The following is a 16,022-nucleotide window of genomic DNA, read 5'->3' as shown; positions in this document are numbered from 1 at the left end:
AAGACCCATTTGCGACCAAGCTTTAACTTCCTGACTGATGTCTTGAGATGTTGCTTCAATTTATCCACATAATTGTCCATCCTCATGATGCCATCTAACATGATGCTGCCACCCCCGTGCTTCACGGCTGGGATGGTGTTCTTCGGCTTGCAAGTGTCCCCCTTTATCCTCCAAACATAACAATGGTCATTATGGCCACACAGTTCTATTTTTGTTTCATCAGACCAGAGGACATTTCTCCAAAAAGTACGATCTTTGTCCCCAAGTGCAGCTGCAAACCGTAGTCTGGCTTTTTTTATGGCAGTTTTGGAGCAGTTGCCTCTTCCTCGCTGAGCGGCCTTTCAGGTTATGTCGATATAGGACTTGTTTTACTGTGGCTATAGATACTTTTGTACCTGTTTCCTTCAGCATCTTCACAAGGTGCTTTGCTGATGTTCTGGGTTGGATTTGCACTTTTCGCACCAAAGTACGTTCATCTCTAGGAGACAGAAGGCGTCTCCTTCCTGAGCGGTATGACGGCTGCGTGGTCCCATGGTGTTTATACTTACGTACTTTTGTTTGTACAGATGAATGTGGTACCTTCAGGCGTTTGGAAATTGCTCCCAAGGATGAACCAGACTTGTGGAGGTCTACAATTTTTTTTCTGAGGTCTTGGCTGATTTCTTTTGACATTCCCATGATGTGAAGCAAAGAGATACTGAGTTTGAAGGTAGGCCTTGAAATACATCCACAGGTACACCTCCAATTGACTCAAATGATGATCATAAGTTTCTCAAGCCATGACATTATTTTATGGAATTTTCCAAGCTGTTTAAAGGCACAGTCAACTTAGTGTATGCAAACTTCTGACCCACTGGAATTGTGATACAATGAATTATAAGTGAAATAATCTGTAAACAATTATTGGAAAAATTATTTGTGTCATGCACAAAGTAGATGTCCTAACCGACTTGCCAAAATAATAGTTTGTTAACAAGAAATGTGTGGAGTGGTTGAAAAACGAGTTTAATGACCCCTGCTGAAATGTAGTCCCTGTGCCTGACATGATCAGACTGCCCCCTCTCCTTAATACTGCAGCACTGCCAAGACCTGCACTCCTCACAAATGTCCTCATCATGGAATTCAGTCAAAGTCTACATAGTAAATTAATAACTAATCTAATCCAAAACTAATTAAGATTTAAAGGTTACATGCAACATTGAGAAATATTGCCAAAAGCACATTGGAAATCAATGTAACACATGACCAGCGTGAGAACAGAGGGCAGAGTGACAGGGGAGGGAGGGAAGCAGGGGAGGAGTCGGGGTGGGGGAGGCTGCTTCCTCCTCTCTCACTGTTACTCTTTCAGCTGGCTGGCTGACTGGCTGGCTGAGAGGAGGCTGAGGTGAGAGCAGAGTAGTGGAGAGCAGAGCAGTTGATTCCTGTAGCTTTGGGTGATTATCATCAGACTATCTGAACAAACGTCAGGCTCCACCTAACCCAGGAATTAGAGAGAGAGGCTTCAGTCTAGAACCTTACACAACATTTAAATCTTCAGCCTGTCTGCTCTCTCCAGCACTTCCTATACATGCTGCGCAGCCAAAGTCACCCATCTCCACCAGTCCATACTAACATAGACTCAACAGGAGGAGGAGGACATCACTAGGGCAACAGGTATGTGGAATTGACTTATTTATGATTTGTTCAGTCATTTTCTCTCTGCTAACATAGATTGATTGATGGATTTTGTGATTTGAAGATGAAGCTCGTATCAAATCTGTCTTCAAAATGTTTGCAGTATTGCGAGTTGAAAGCTATGTTGATTCTGTAAAACTTTATTTGATTCACTACACTGCAGGGTGTCCCTTCTAAAAAAATACATTGAATAAGTCTGGAATTATTTGAATTAGACTATTTCCGCTATTCCCTGGCCATTATAAAGCTCACATTTATTCTTCGAGAAACACATCAAGCCCAACACACATGGGAACGAGCCGAAAGATCTAGGCTAACCCCAATTTGACTGGCTCAATATTCAGGTATGCTATCCATGCACAACCACACAACCATGCACAACCACAACAGCCTATGGCTATGATGCTGCCCTCAGCATAAGACAATGATGAGGGCACCCTCTCACTTGGGTAAAAGGAACACTATTAATACTATTATTGCTGAACATTGGACTTCCTTCTTACTATATTGCCATTGATCCAGGACATCTAGACAAAAAGGACTCTATGTCAATTAAGGAACAATGGACAATATATTGAAGTGTCATACAGACTGGGGCTGCTTCATTGTGGGGATACAGCACATTGCATCCATAAGTGGCCTAAATATGGCAATAAAAATTGGAAGCTATTCCCCTACTATTTTTATTGTACGACTGTTTAGGATAGATGGCCAGTCCTATATGGGCTACCACACAATTCCTTTTTTTCTTCTTCCTGTTGATCAGTGTCCCCTTCCATTTACGCTACTGAAAATGTAGTATAGAGCACCTAAATGCTTAATACAAATTAAGGGTACATTTATGTTTATGGTCATTTAAACCATATTGCTAATAATAATAATGAGGATTATGGCTCAAGGGATATTACTCCTACAGTACAGCCGTCCTATTTGACTGTTTAGGCTTGCATATCAGTTATATCTCGCCTACTTTTCTCCTTTTCTTTTATTACCCACCATATCTCATCAAGTCTACTAGCTTAAATGTACCAGTCTGAAGGGGTAAATGCTTACTTATTGTGTTTCACTTTATTTATTTATGAATAACTTAAGTCCTAAACAAATATATACAGTTAGTGTACAAACAACATTATCAACACCTTCCTTATATTGAGTTCCACCCCCTTTTTTCAGAATAGCCTCAATTTGTTGGGGCATGGACACTACAAGCTGTCGAAAGCGTTCCACAGGGATGCTGGTCCATGTTGACTCTAATGCTTCCCACAGTTGTGTCAAGTTGGCTGGATGTCCTTTGGGTGGTCGACCATTCTTGATTCACACGGGAAACTGTTGAGCGTGAAAAACCCAGCAGCGTTGCAGTTCTTGACACACTCAAACCAGGGGGCCTGGCACCTACTACTATAGCCTGTATGTGTATGCTCCAAATTCATATGATCCTGCATTTTTTGATTCTCTGAACACCCTATTGTTATAATTAACTGAATTCCATCTGGTTATACGGACAGACATTAACGACATTTTGGACGTGTGAGACAAATCTAATAACTACAGTCCACACGCAACCAAGGCTCTCCAGCATACTGTATACTCTCTGATTACAACATCATTGATGCCTGGCAAGCACATCATCTTAAAGCAAAGCAAACATTCTCGCAAATCGATTTCATACAATTATCTACACCTATATTTTCTTTAATCAAGAAAATAGAAATCTGACTTAATATGAGCTTGTCTGATCACCACACAAACTACTGCCAACTTTAAATCTTCGAATCTACTAAAAGAGCCACAAGATGGCGTTTCAACCTTTCATTACTACTAAATCCTACATTCTGATTAATTTGAAATTGAACTAAATTAATTCATAATGATCAATCAAAATTCAGTTGACCCCTGGATTCTATGGGATGCAACTAAAGGTTTTATAAAAAATAGTGCAACTGCATTTGCACCTGGTTGAATAAATTGCAATTAAAAAGTATATCTGAAATGGAAATGTTGTTAATAACTGTGTTAGAGCGTTCTCAACAAACACTCTTTTCAGACCAGTTACTCTTTTTAAAATCAAGACAGAACTTCATTTATTGATAAGACATAAAGCAGAATTTACCATCCATCGAGTTAGACTCAACCATTACTTACATGGTAATCATCCTAGTCGTTTACTGGCCAACAAACTTCGCAGTAATGAACCGTTAGCTGATATAGTAACTACTGAATCTAAAACAGGGGAATTACGGTCAGAACTCAAATGAATGAATCAAATATTATCCCGCTTCGATAAAAAACTGTACATCTCTGATTGTAAATCCACACCAAGCCAGACTTATTCCTTTCTAAAATAATTAGTAACTCCTCTTCTCTCAACAGAAGAAGTCACCTCGCTGTGAGCACAAATCTCTCTCAACTCAAAAGGGTATTGGATAGCATGAATAAAGGCACATTTCATTTAAATAAATGAGGTCCACTATTGTTCGAAATGATGAATACAGCCATTCACAAAGGTTCATTTTGGAAAGACGTGAATACAGCACTAATTTAGCTTTTATTAAAAAAGGTAAGGATGCCACCCTGTGTTCTCACTATAACCCCCTATCTATGATAAACACAGAAATAAAACTGTTTTCCAAAATGTTGTTGTCCTGTCTCGAGACTTAATTACCCAAATTGGCCCACACAGACTAAAGTGTGTTTGTTAAAAAACTTTTATTTTCGGAAAACCTCCACCAACTGTAAGGACAGACTCTGGGAGATGAGAAGCAAGTGCAGAGAGTCAATATTTAATAAATTACAGACATGAAACAAAACAAGAACAGCGTCTGGACGGGGAACAAAACGACATTTATGCAGACACGGGGAAGAAACTGAGGAAGTGACAGATATAGGGGAGGCAATCGATAAAATAATAGAGTCCAGGTGAGTCCCATGAAGCGCTGATGCGCATAACGATGGTGACAGGTGTGCGTAATGATGGGCCGCCTGGCGCCCTCGAGTGCCAGAGAGGGGGAGCGGGGGCAGGCGTGATAATTACATGTCTTAAATGCTTCATCAGAAACAACAGCTCCTTGTGTGTATTATCTCTCGATGCAGAAAAAACTTTTGATATGATATAATGGTCATATCTCTGGTTTGTCTTGGAACATAATGGAAATTGCCTCCAATTTCATTAATATAATGCTATATGCATTAAAATGCTATATGCATAGTCGATATATGCATACAACTTAGCCATAGTTTTAACAGGCATTATCTGCTGTGCTCCATTCGGAATCACTAGAAGCAGCAGACAGGGCGATCCAATTTCGCCTTTGCTATTTTCATTATCCATGGAACCCCTGGCCCCTGGAAATTCATCAAGTGAAGGAAATAACATACATTTCCTTAAAATCTACTGATCTACTTCATCTCATTATACAGAGACTATATTTTACTATATCTAGACAATGTATCTCAGTTGCTCCCAAACGCATGAAGGATCATAGATAAATGCAGCTTCATCTCAACCTTTTTCAGTTACTGTACAACCAAATTAATTTTGCTCTGTCCAGAATACCCCTGAAGTATCCCCCCATGTGCATTTTACCAGTAGGCCTATGATATCATGAGTCTTCTCAAGTACCCCCTATGTATACTTTGGCCGTCTCTCCTTCCAGTTCCCTGCTGCCAATGACTGGAACGAACAACAAAAATCTCTGAAACTGGAAACACTTATCTCCCTCACTAGCTTTAAGCACCAGCTGTCAGAGCAGCTCACAGATCACTGCACCTGTACATAGCCCATCTATAATTTAGCCCATACAACTACCTCTTCCCCTACTGTATTTATTTCTTTTTCCCCTTTGCACCCCATTATTTCTATTTCTACTTTGCACTTTTTTCCACTGCAAATCTACCATTCCAGTGTTTTACTTGCTATATTGTATTTACTTTGCCACCATGGCCTTTTTTTGCATTTACCGCCCTTATCTCACCTCATTTGCTCACATTGTATATAGTCTTATTTTTCTACTGTATTATTGACTGTATGTTTGTTTTACTCCATGTATAACTCTGTGTTGTTGCATGTGTCGAACTGCTTTGCTTTATCTTGGCCAGGTCGCAATTGTAAATGAGAGTTTGTTCTCAACTTGCCTACCTGGTTAAATAAGGTGAAAATAAATAAATAAATGTGTAGGCCAAGTACCCCCAGGTGTCCTAGTACCCCTGGTTGGGAACCACTGATCTAATCAATTTGCTTCTGTCACGTCCTGACCAGTAATAGGGGTTATTTGTTATTGTAGTTTGGTCAGGACGTGGCAGAGGGTATTTGTTTTATGTGGTTCGGGGTGGTGGTTTGTTTAGTAGGGTATTTGATTTATGTATTCCGGGGGGTTTTGGGCACTGTTCTATGTTAGTGTATTTTTATGTTCTGTCTAGTCTTTTGTATTTCTATGTTTTGTTAATTGGGGTTGGACTCTCAATTGGAGGCAGATGTTTTCTAGTTGCCTCTGATTGAGAGTCCTATATATACGTATGTGTTTGTTGAGTGCTTTGTGGGAGATTGTTCTGTGTATAGCCTTGTGCCTTACCAGCCTGTGAATAGTTGTTGTGTTTTCTTTGTGTACGTGTTTATTTTTGGTTCTCCTTCTTGTCCGATTATAATAAAGAAGATGATTGCACATTTCCCCGCTGCATTTTGGTCTATATCCGACGACAGCTGTTACAGCTTCAAGTTTAACACCAACCCCAGTAAAATGCCAAGTCATGTTTAAAGCACAGTACATTCTGATTTCAACTGCTTTCCATGGCCAATATTTTAGCTGCCTTTCAGTGAGAATACACATACTCTGCCCACTGTCATGCAACAAAGTTCATAAAATATGTATTATAACACAATTCAATTGAAACAGAATGAAACTTTTACATGTGAATATTTCCTTCATACAAATACAGACTTTCTTTCAAAGAAGTACTCAATTGTTGTTGTTTACTTTTAGCCTGGGTTTTAGACTGGCTCGCTAAATGTTTTGGTTTACCTTTAGCCTGGGTTTTAGACTGGCTCGCTAAATGTTTTGGTTTACCTTTAGCCTGGGTTTTACCTGGGTTTTAGACTGGCTCGCTAAATTTTTGGTTTACCTTTAGCCTGGGTTATAGACTGGCTCGCTAAATGTTTTGGTTTACCTTTAGCCTGTGTTGTAGACTGGCTCAATAAATGTTTTGGTTTACCTTTAGCCTGGGTTTTAGACTGGCTCGCTAAATTTTTTGGTTTACCTTTAGCCTGGGTTATAGACTGGCTTGCTAAATGTTTTGGTTTACCTTTAGTCTGGGATATAGACTGGCTCGCTAAATGTTTTGGTTTTAGCTTTAGCCTGGGTTATAGACTGGCTCGCTAAATGTTTTGGTTTACCTTTAGCCTGGGTTTTAAACTGGCTCACTAAATGTTTTGGTCTACCTTTAGCCTGTGTTGTAGACTGACTCGATAAATGTTTTGGTTTACCTTTAGCCTGGGATTTAGACTGCCTCGCTAAATGTTTTGGGTTTACCTTTAACCTGGGTTTTAGATTGGCTTGTTAAATGTTTTGGTTTACATTTAGCCTGGGTTTTAGACTGGCTTGCTAATGTTTTGTTTTGAGGAGGAGCAGGCGGAAGGTGTCAAGGTGATAGAAAGTGTGTCTGACGTCAACCTGAGTGTAGAGATGTCCTGCAACATCAATGAGCACAGCATGGAGTCCTGAATTGATGTGACACACTTGAGTCAGACCATCACTCACTGTGTTCAGTGTGGTAAGAGATGGGGTTTTGTAATATGTTATGTGTTTGGGTCAATGTGGGCTGATATAGAAATAGCAACACTTTACAAGTAAGAAATAGCAGCAAGTGGCTGATTGTAAATATAAAACAATGGTCAGTTTACTTGTAATTTGAATATGCTTCTGTTTATATATACTCCATGGAACCCCTGGCCCAGGCAATACATGAATCGAAGGAAATAACACAGATTTCCTTAAAATCTACTTCATCTCATTATACACAGCCCCTTTTTTTCTATATCTAGACAATGTATCTCAATTGCTCCCAAACGCATTAAAGATCATAGATAAATTCAGCTTCATCTAAAGGTTTAAAATTGATTCAACCAAATCAGCCCTATATCTCTCAAGACCCCAATGGAGGACTCCATCTCTACTTATGGAATCCCGATCATTTCCCATTTTAAATGTTTGGGAGTAGATATATATTATTTTCTTCCTGAGATAAAACCATTGGCAGAAACTTTAACAGAATGCTCAAATCAATTAAATCTGACCTCAGTAGATGGAATAATATCCTAGCTGCATTAATAAGAATATCTATTGTCAAAATGTATATATTGCCACGGCTTAATTTCTGTAGTTCAATGCTTCCCATCGCTCCCCCTTCTGGCTACTGGGATAAAATGTATAGTGCGGTTTCAATGTATATGGAAAGGTAAACGATCCCGGATAAAATTAACACACTTACAAAGAAGGAAAGAAATAGGAGGACTATCCGTACCAAACTTTAAATTGTATTCCCAGGCACTAGCATTTCACCCCATCCAAAATTGGTTTAGACATAATTATTCTGGCTGAGGGAAATGTGGTGTCTCCTATTTCCCTGGAAGAGGTGGTCTTCACTGATATTATTGCTCACACAATTTCTATTTTACAGACACATTACCAGGCAACCCTTTTTTCTATATTTATGTTTTGGTTTACCAAAACTCACTGGACAGGTTATTAGGTACACCACCGCGTTCACGAAAATGGATCGCTGCTAAAGACAGTGAGTCACATGGCCATGGCTTGCTATATAAGGCAGGCAGACAGGCATCGAGGCATTCACTTACTGTTCGATTGAACGTTCGATTGACCTAAGTGACTTTGAGTGTAGTATGATCGTCAGTGCCAGGCATGCCGGATTCAATATCGCAGAAACGGCTACCCTCCTGGGCTTTTCATGCACAACATTGCCAACAGTTTACTGAGAATGGTGTGAAAAAAACATCCAGTCAGCAGCAGTCCTGTGGTTGAAGGAAAATGGCATGAATTGTACCAGCTAACAGGCAGGCCACAAACAGACAAATAACGGTACAGTACAACAGTGGTGTGCAGAATGGCATTTTGGAACGCAAAACTCGTTGATCCTTGTCACGGATGGGCTATTTCAGCAGAAGACCACACCGGGTTTCACTCCTATAAGCTAAAAACAAAAAGAAATGGCTCCAATGAGCATGTGATCACCGACACAGGACAATTGAAGAGTGTAAAAACATCACCTGGTCCGACATAAGCCCGGTTTCTGTTGCATCATGCTGATGATATTGTCATGATTTGGCGTAAGCAGCATGAGTCCATGGAACCATCCTGCCTGGTACAATCTGGTGGCGGTGATGTAAGAAGAAGAACAACAAAGAATATCTAGTTAACCTGTTAGGGCTAGGGGGCAGTATTTGCACGGCTGGATAAAAAAATGTACCCGATTTAATCTGGTTACTAATCCTACCCAGTAACTAGAATATGCATATACTTATTATATATGGATAGAAAACACCCTAAAGTTTATAAAACTGTTTGAATGGTGTCTGTGAGTATAACAGAACTCATTTGGCAGGCAAAACCCTGAGACATTTTCTGACAGGAAGTGGATACCTGATGTGTTGTATTACCTTTAAACCTATGCCATTGAAAAACACAGGGGCTGAGGAATATTTTGGCACTTCCTATTGCTTCCACTAGATGTCACCAGCCTTTACAAAGTGTTTTGAGTCTTCTGGAGGGAGATCTGACCGAACAAGAGCCATGGAACGATGATGGCCCATTAGACACCTGGCGCGCGAGTTCATGTTGGGTACCCTCGTTCCAATACGTTATAAAAGAGAATGCATTCGTCCACCTTGAATATTATTCATGTTCTGGTTAAAAAAGGCCCTAATGATTTATGCTATACAACGTTTGACATGTTTGAACGAACGTAAATATATTTTTCCCCTCGTTCATGAAGTGAAGTCCGGCGGGCTTAGATCATGTGCTAACAAGACGGAGATTTTTGGACATAAATGATGAGCTTTTTTGAACAAAACTACATTCGTTATGGACCTGTGATACCTGGAAGTGACATCTGATGAAGAGAATCAAAGGTAATGGATTATTTACATAGTATTTTCGATTTTAGATCTCCCCAACATGACGGCTAGTCTGTATCGCAACGCGTATTTTTCTGGGCGCAGTGCTCAGATTATTGCAAAGTGTGATTTCCCAGTAAGGTTATTTTTAAATCTGGCAAGTTGATTGCGTTCAAGAGATGTAAATCTATAATTCTTTAAATGACAATATAATATTTTACCAATGTTTTCTAATTTTAATTATTTAATTTGTGGTGCTGACTTGACTGCCGGTTATTGGAGGGAAACGATTTCCTCAACATCAATGCCATAGTAAAACGCTGTTTTTGGATATAAATATGAATTTGATAGAACTAAAAATGCATGCATTGTCTAACATAATGTCCTAGGAGTGTCATCTGATGGAGATTGTAAAAGGTTAGTGCATAATTTTAGCTGGTTTTATGGTTTTGGCGACCCTGTCTTTGAATTGACAAAACATTACACACAACTCTTGTAAATGTACTGTCCTAACATACTCTAAATTTATGCTTTCGCCGTAAAACCTTTTTGAAATCGTAAAACGTTGTTAGATTAAGGAGATGTTTATCTTTCAAAGGGTGTAAAATAGTTGTATGTTTGAAAAATTAGAATTTTGACATTTATTTGGATTCAAATTTGCCGCTCTTGAAATGCACCTGCTGTTGATGGAGTGCACCACGGGTGGGACGCTTGCGTCCCACCTAGCCCATAGAGGTTAACAGAAGAAACGAAAGAGAAAATCAGGACAGAAGAAAAAGGATATCAAAGTGAAAAAGTTCTCTAAAGACACAAGAGACAATAATACAAGAAACAACACTTCTGTAGCTTGTCAACTATGTGTCTGTCTATCCCTGTTCTCTCCCCTCTGCACAGGCCATACAAACGCTTCACACCGCGTGGCTGCTGCCACTCTAACCTGGTGGTCCCAGCGCGCACGACCCACATGGAGTTCCAGGTCTCCGGCAGCCTCTGGAATTGCCGGTCTGCAGCCAACAAGGCTGAGTTCATCTCAGCCTATGCTACCCTCCAGTCCCTAGACTTCCTGGCGCTGACGGAAACATGGATTACCACAGATAACACTGCTACTCCTACTGCTCTCTCTTCGTCTGCCCACGTGTTCTCACATACCCCTAGAGCATCGAGCCAGCGGGGTGGTGGCACTGGAATCCTCATCTCTCCCAAGTGGACATTCTCTCTTTCTCCCCTGACCCATCTGTCTATCTCCACATATGAATTCCATGCTGTCACAGTTACCAGCCCTTTCAAGCTTAACATCCTTATCATTTATCGCGCTCCAGGTTCCCTTGGAGAGTTCATCAATGAGCTTGACGCCTTGATAAGTTCCTTTCCTGAAGATGGCTCACCTCTCACAGTTCTGGGTGACTTTAACCTCCCCACGTCTACCTTTGACTCATTCCTCACTGCCTCCTTCTTTCCACTCCTCTCCTCTTTTGACCTCACCCTCTCACCTTTCCCCCCTACTCACAAGGCAGGCAATACGCTTGACCTCATCTTTACAAGATGCTGTTCTTCCACTAATCTCATTGCAACTCCCCTCCAAATCTCCGACCACTACCTTGTATCCTTTTCCCTCTTGCTCTTATCCAACACTTCTCACTCTGCCCCTACTCGGATGGTATTGCGCCGTCCCAACCTTCGCTCTCTCTCTCCCGCTACTCTCTCCTCTTCCATCCTATCATCTCTTCCCTCTGCTCAAACCTTCTCCAACCTATCTCCTGATTCTGCCTCCTCAACCCTCCTCTCCTCCCTTTCTGCATCCTTTGATTTTCTCTGTCCCCTATCCTCCAGGCCGGCTCGGTCTTCCCCTCCTGCTCCGTGGCTAGACGACTCACTACGAGCTCACAGAACAGGGCTCCGGGCAGCCGAGCGGAAATGGAGGAAAACTCGCCTCCCTGCGGACCTGGCATCCTTTCACTCCCTCCTCTCTACATTCTCCTCTTCTGTCTCTGCTGCTAAAGCCACTTTCTACCACTCTAAATTCCAAGCATCTGCCTCTAACCCTAGGAAGCTCTTTGCTACCTTCTCCTCCCTCCTGAATCCTCCCCCCCCCCCCCCCTCCCTCTCTGCGGATGACTTCGTCAACCATTTTGAAAAGAAGGTTGACGATATCCAATCCTCGTTTGCTAAGTCAAACGACACCGCTGGTCCTGCTCACACTGCCCTACCCTGTGCTTTGACCTCTTTCTCCCCTCTCTCTCCAGATGAAATCTCGCGTCTTGTGACGGCCGGCCGCCCAACAACCTGCCCACTTGACCCTATCCCCTCCTCTCTTCTCCAGACCATTTCCGGAGACCTTCTCCCCTACCTCACCTCGCTCATCAACTCATCCTTGACCGCTGGCTACGTCCCTTCCGTCTTCAAGAGAGCGAGAGTTGCACCCCTTCTGAAAAAACCTACACTCGATCCCTCCGATGTCAACAACTACAGACCAGTATCGCTTCTTTCTTTTCTCTCCAAAACTCTTGAACGTGCCGTCCTTGGCCAGCTCTCCTGCTATCTCTCTCAGAATGACCTTCTTGATCCTAATCAGTCAGGTTTCAAGACTGGGCATTCAACTGAGACTGCTCTTCTCTGTGTCACGGAGGCTCTCCGCACTGCTAAAGCTAACTCTCTCTCCTCTGCTCTCATCCTTCTAGACCTATCTGCTGCCTTTGATACTGTGAACCATCAGATCCTCCTCTCCACCCTCTCCGAGTTGGGCATCTCCGGCGCGGCCCACGCTTGGATTGCGTCCTACCTGACAGGTCGCTCCTACCAGGTGGCGTGGCGAGAATCTGTCTCCGCACCATGCGCTCTCACCACTGGTGTCCCCCAGGGCTCTGTTCTAGGCCCTCTCCTATTCTCGCTATACACCAAGTCACTTGGCTCTGTCATATCCTCACATGGTCTCTCCTATCATTGCTATGCAGACGACACACAATTAATCTTCTCCTTTCCCCCTTCTGATAACCAGGCGGCGAATCGCATCTCTGCATGTCTGTCAGACATATCAGTGTGGATGACGGATCACCACCTCAAGCTGAACCTCGGCAAGACGGAGCTGCTCTTCCTCCCGGGGAAGGACTGCCCGTTCCATGATCTCGCCATCACGGTTGACAACTCCCTTGTGTCCTCCTCCCAGAGTGCTAAGAACCTTGGCGTGATCCTGGACAACACCCTGTCGTTCTCCACTAACATCAAGGCGGTGACCCGATCCTGTAGGTTCATGCTCTACAACATTCGCAGAGTACGACCCTGCCTCACACAGGAAGCGGCGCAGGTCCTAATCCAGGCACTTGTTATCTCCCGTCTGGATTACTGCAACTCGCTGTTGGCTGGGCTCCCTGCCTGTGCCATTAAACCCCTACAACTCATCCAGAACGCCGCAGCCCGTCTGGTGTTCAACCTTCCCAAGTTCTCTCACGTCACCCCGCTCCTCCGCTCTCTCCACTGGCTTCCAGTTGAAGCTCGCATCCGCTACAAGACCATGGTGATTGCCTACGGAGCTGTGAAGGGAATGGCACCTCTATACCTTCAGGCTCTGATCAGGCCCTACACCCAAACAAGGGCACTGCGTTCATCCACCTCTGGCCTGCTGGCCCCCCTACCTCTGAGGAAGCACAGTTCCCGCTCAGCCCAGTCAAAACTGTTCGCTGCTCTGGCACCCCAATGGTGGAACAAGCTCCCTCACGACGCCAGGACAGCGGAGTCAATCACCACCTTCCGGAGACACCTGAAACCCCACCTATTTAAGGAATACCTAGGATAGGATAAAGTAATCCTTCTAACCCCCCCCCCCCCCCCCCCCCCCCCCTTAAAAGATTTAAAATCCATTCTCGAAGAATTCAGGCTGTTCTGGAGGCAAAGGAGGAGTCTAACCCGGTACTTGATGGGTGTACCTAATAAACTGGAAGGTGAGTGTATATAGTAGTGTAGGCAGTAGCGATTTTAGCATGAAAATCTTGGTGGGGAAAAATATGCCAGGAAAGCCCCTACACAACACAACACTAAACAATGCATTAATTGCACTAAAACGGTGACAATGAATCGGATCCCAGTAGGTGACCCAAAACAACGGCACCGCAGAAGGGGCAGATGGATTGGTCTTCTGGTCAGGCTCCGTAGACGGGCACATCGCTCACTGCTCCCGAGTATACTACTCGCCAATGTCCAGTCTCTTGACAACAAGGTAGCCGAAATTCGAGCAAGGGTTGCCTTCCAGAGAGACATCAGAGATTGTAACATACTCTGTTTCACGGAAACATGGCTCACTTGGGATACGTTATCAGAGTCGGTACAGCCACCAAGTTTCTTCATGCATCGCGCCGACAGAAACAAACATCTCTCTGGTAAGAAGAAGGACAGGGGTGTATGCCTTATGATTAACGAGTCGTGGTGTGATCATAACAACATACAGGAACATAAATCCTTCTGTTCACCTGACCTAGAATTCCTTACAATCAAATGCCGACCGCATTATCTACCAAGAGAATTCTCTTTGACTATAACCACAGCCGTGTATATCCCCCCCAAGCAGACACCTCAACGGCCCTGAAAAAACTTCACTGGACTCTATGTAAACCGGAAACCACATCTCCTGAGGAGGCATTTATTGTAGCTGGGGATTTTAACAAAGCTAATCTGAAAACAAGGCTTCCTAAATTTTATCAGCACATCAAATGTGCGACCCGGGCTGGCAGCATTCTGGATCGTTGCTACTCTAACTTCCGCGACGCATACAAAGCCCTCCATCGCCCTCCTTTCGGCAAATCTGACCACGGCTCCATTTTGTTGCTCTCAGCCTATAGACAGAAACTAAAACAGGAAACGCCCGTGCTCAGGTCTGTTCAATGCTGGTCCGACAAATCCGATTCCACGCTTCAAGATTGCTTCGATCACGTGGACTGGGATATGTTCTGGATAGCCTCAGACAACAACGTTGATGTACACGCTGATTCGGTGAGCGAGTTTATTAGCAAGTGCATCGGTGTTGTTGTACCCACGGTGACTATTAAAACCTTCCTCAACCAGAAAACGTGGATTGATGGCAGCATTCACGCAAAATTGAAAGCCCGAACCACTGCTTTTAATCATGGCAAGGCGACCGGAAACATGACCAAATACAAACAGTGTAGCTATTCCCTCCGCAAGGCAATGAAACAAGCTAAGCGTCAGTATAGAGACAAAGTAGAGTCGCAATTCAACGGCTCAGACACGAGACGTATGTGGCAGGGTCTATAGTCAATCAAAAAGAAAATCAGCCCCGTCGCGGACACCGACGTCTTGCTCCCAGACAAACTAAACAACTTCTTTGCTCGCTTTGAGGACAATACAGTGCCACTGACACAGCCCGCTACCAAAACCTGTGGGCTCTCCTTCACCGCAGCCTACATGAGTAAAACATATAACCTCTCTGGGCTAGGTCAAGCGTCCCACCTACTCAACAGCCAGTGTAATCCCGTGGCGCAATATTCAAATACCTCAAAAATGCTAAAACTTCAATTTTTCAAACATATGACTATTTTACACCATTTTAAAGACAAGACTCTCGTTAATCTAACCACACTGTCCGATTTCAAAAAGGCTTTACAATGAAAGCAAAACATTAGATTATGTCAGCAGAGTACCCAGCCAGAAATAATCAGACACCCATTTTTCAAGCTAGCATATAATGTCACATAAACCCAAACCACAGCTAAATGCAGCACTAACCTTTGATGATCTTCATCAGATGACAACCCTAGGACATTAAGTTATACAATACATGCATGTTTTGTTCAATCAAGTTCATATTTATATCAAAAACCAGCTTTTTACATTAGCATGTGACTAGCATGTGACTAGCATTCCCACCGAACACTGCCGGTGAATTTACTAAATTACTCACGATAAACGTTCACAAAAAACATAACAATTATTTTAAGAATTATAGATACAGAACTCCTCTATGCACTCGATATGTCCGATTTTAAAATAGCTTTTCGGTGAAAGCACATTTTGCAATATTCGAAGTAGATAGCCCGGCATCACAGGGCTAGCTATTTAGACACCCAGCAAGTTTAGCACTCACCAAAGTCAGATTTACTATAACAAAAATGTTATTACCTTTGCTGTTCTTCGTCAGAATGCACTCCCAGGACTTCTACTTCAATAACAAATGTTGGTTTGGTCCCAAATAATCCATTGTTATATCCAAATAGCGGCG

General features: G+C 42.9%; 1 protein-coding gene across 1 annotated transcript in view; it reads left to right on the top strand.

The window, feature by feature from the left end:
- Positions 1–1,346: 1,346 nt before the first annotated feature.
- opn4xa (opsin 4xa) overlaps positions 1,347–16,022 on the top strand; it is a 65,938-nt gene continuing 51,262 nt past the window's right edge. Inside the window, 1 exon segment of the mRNA NM_001279055.2 lies at positions 1,347–1,653. The gene's annotated coding sequence lies outside the window, so the exon portion shown is untranslated.

The sequence above is a fragment of the Salmo salar genome, chromosome 01, assembly GCF_965601325.2.
Source record: "Salmo salar chromosome 01, fSalSal1, whole genome shotgun sequence".
NCBI lineage: Eukaryota > Metazoa > Chordata > Actinopteri > Salmoniformes > Salmonidae > Salmo > Salmo salar.
The sequence above is the reverse complement of the archived record's forward strand: the minus strand, read 5'-3'. Positions and strand labels throughout refer to the sequence as shown.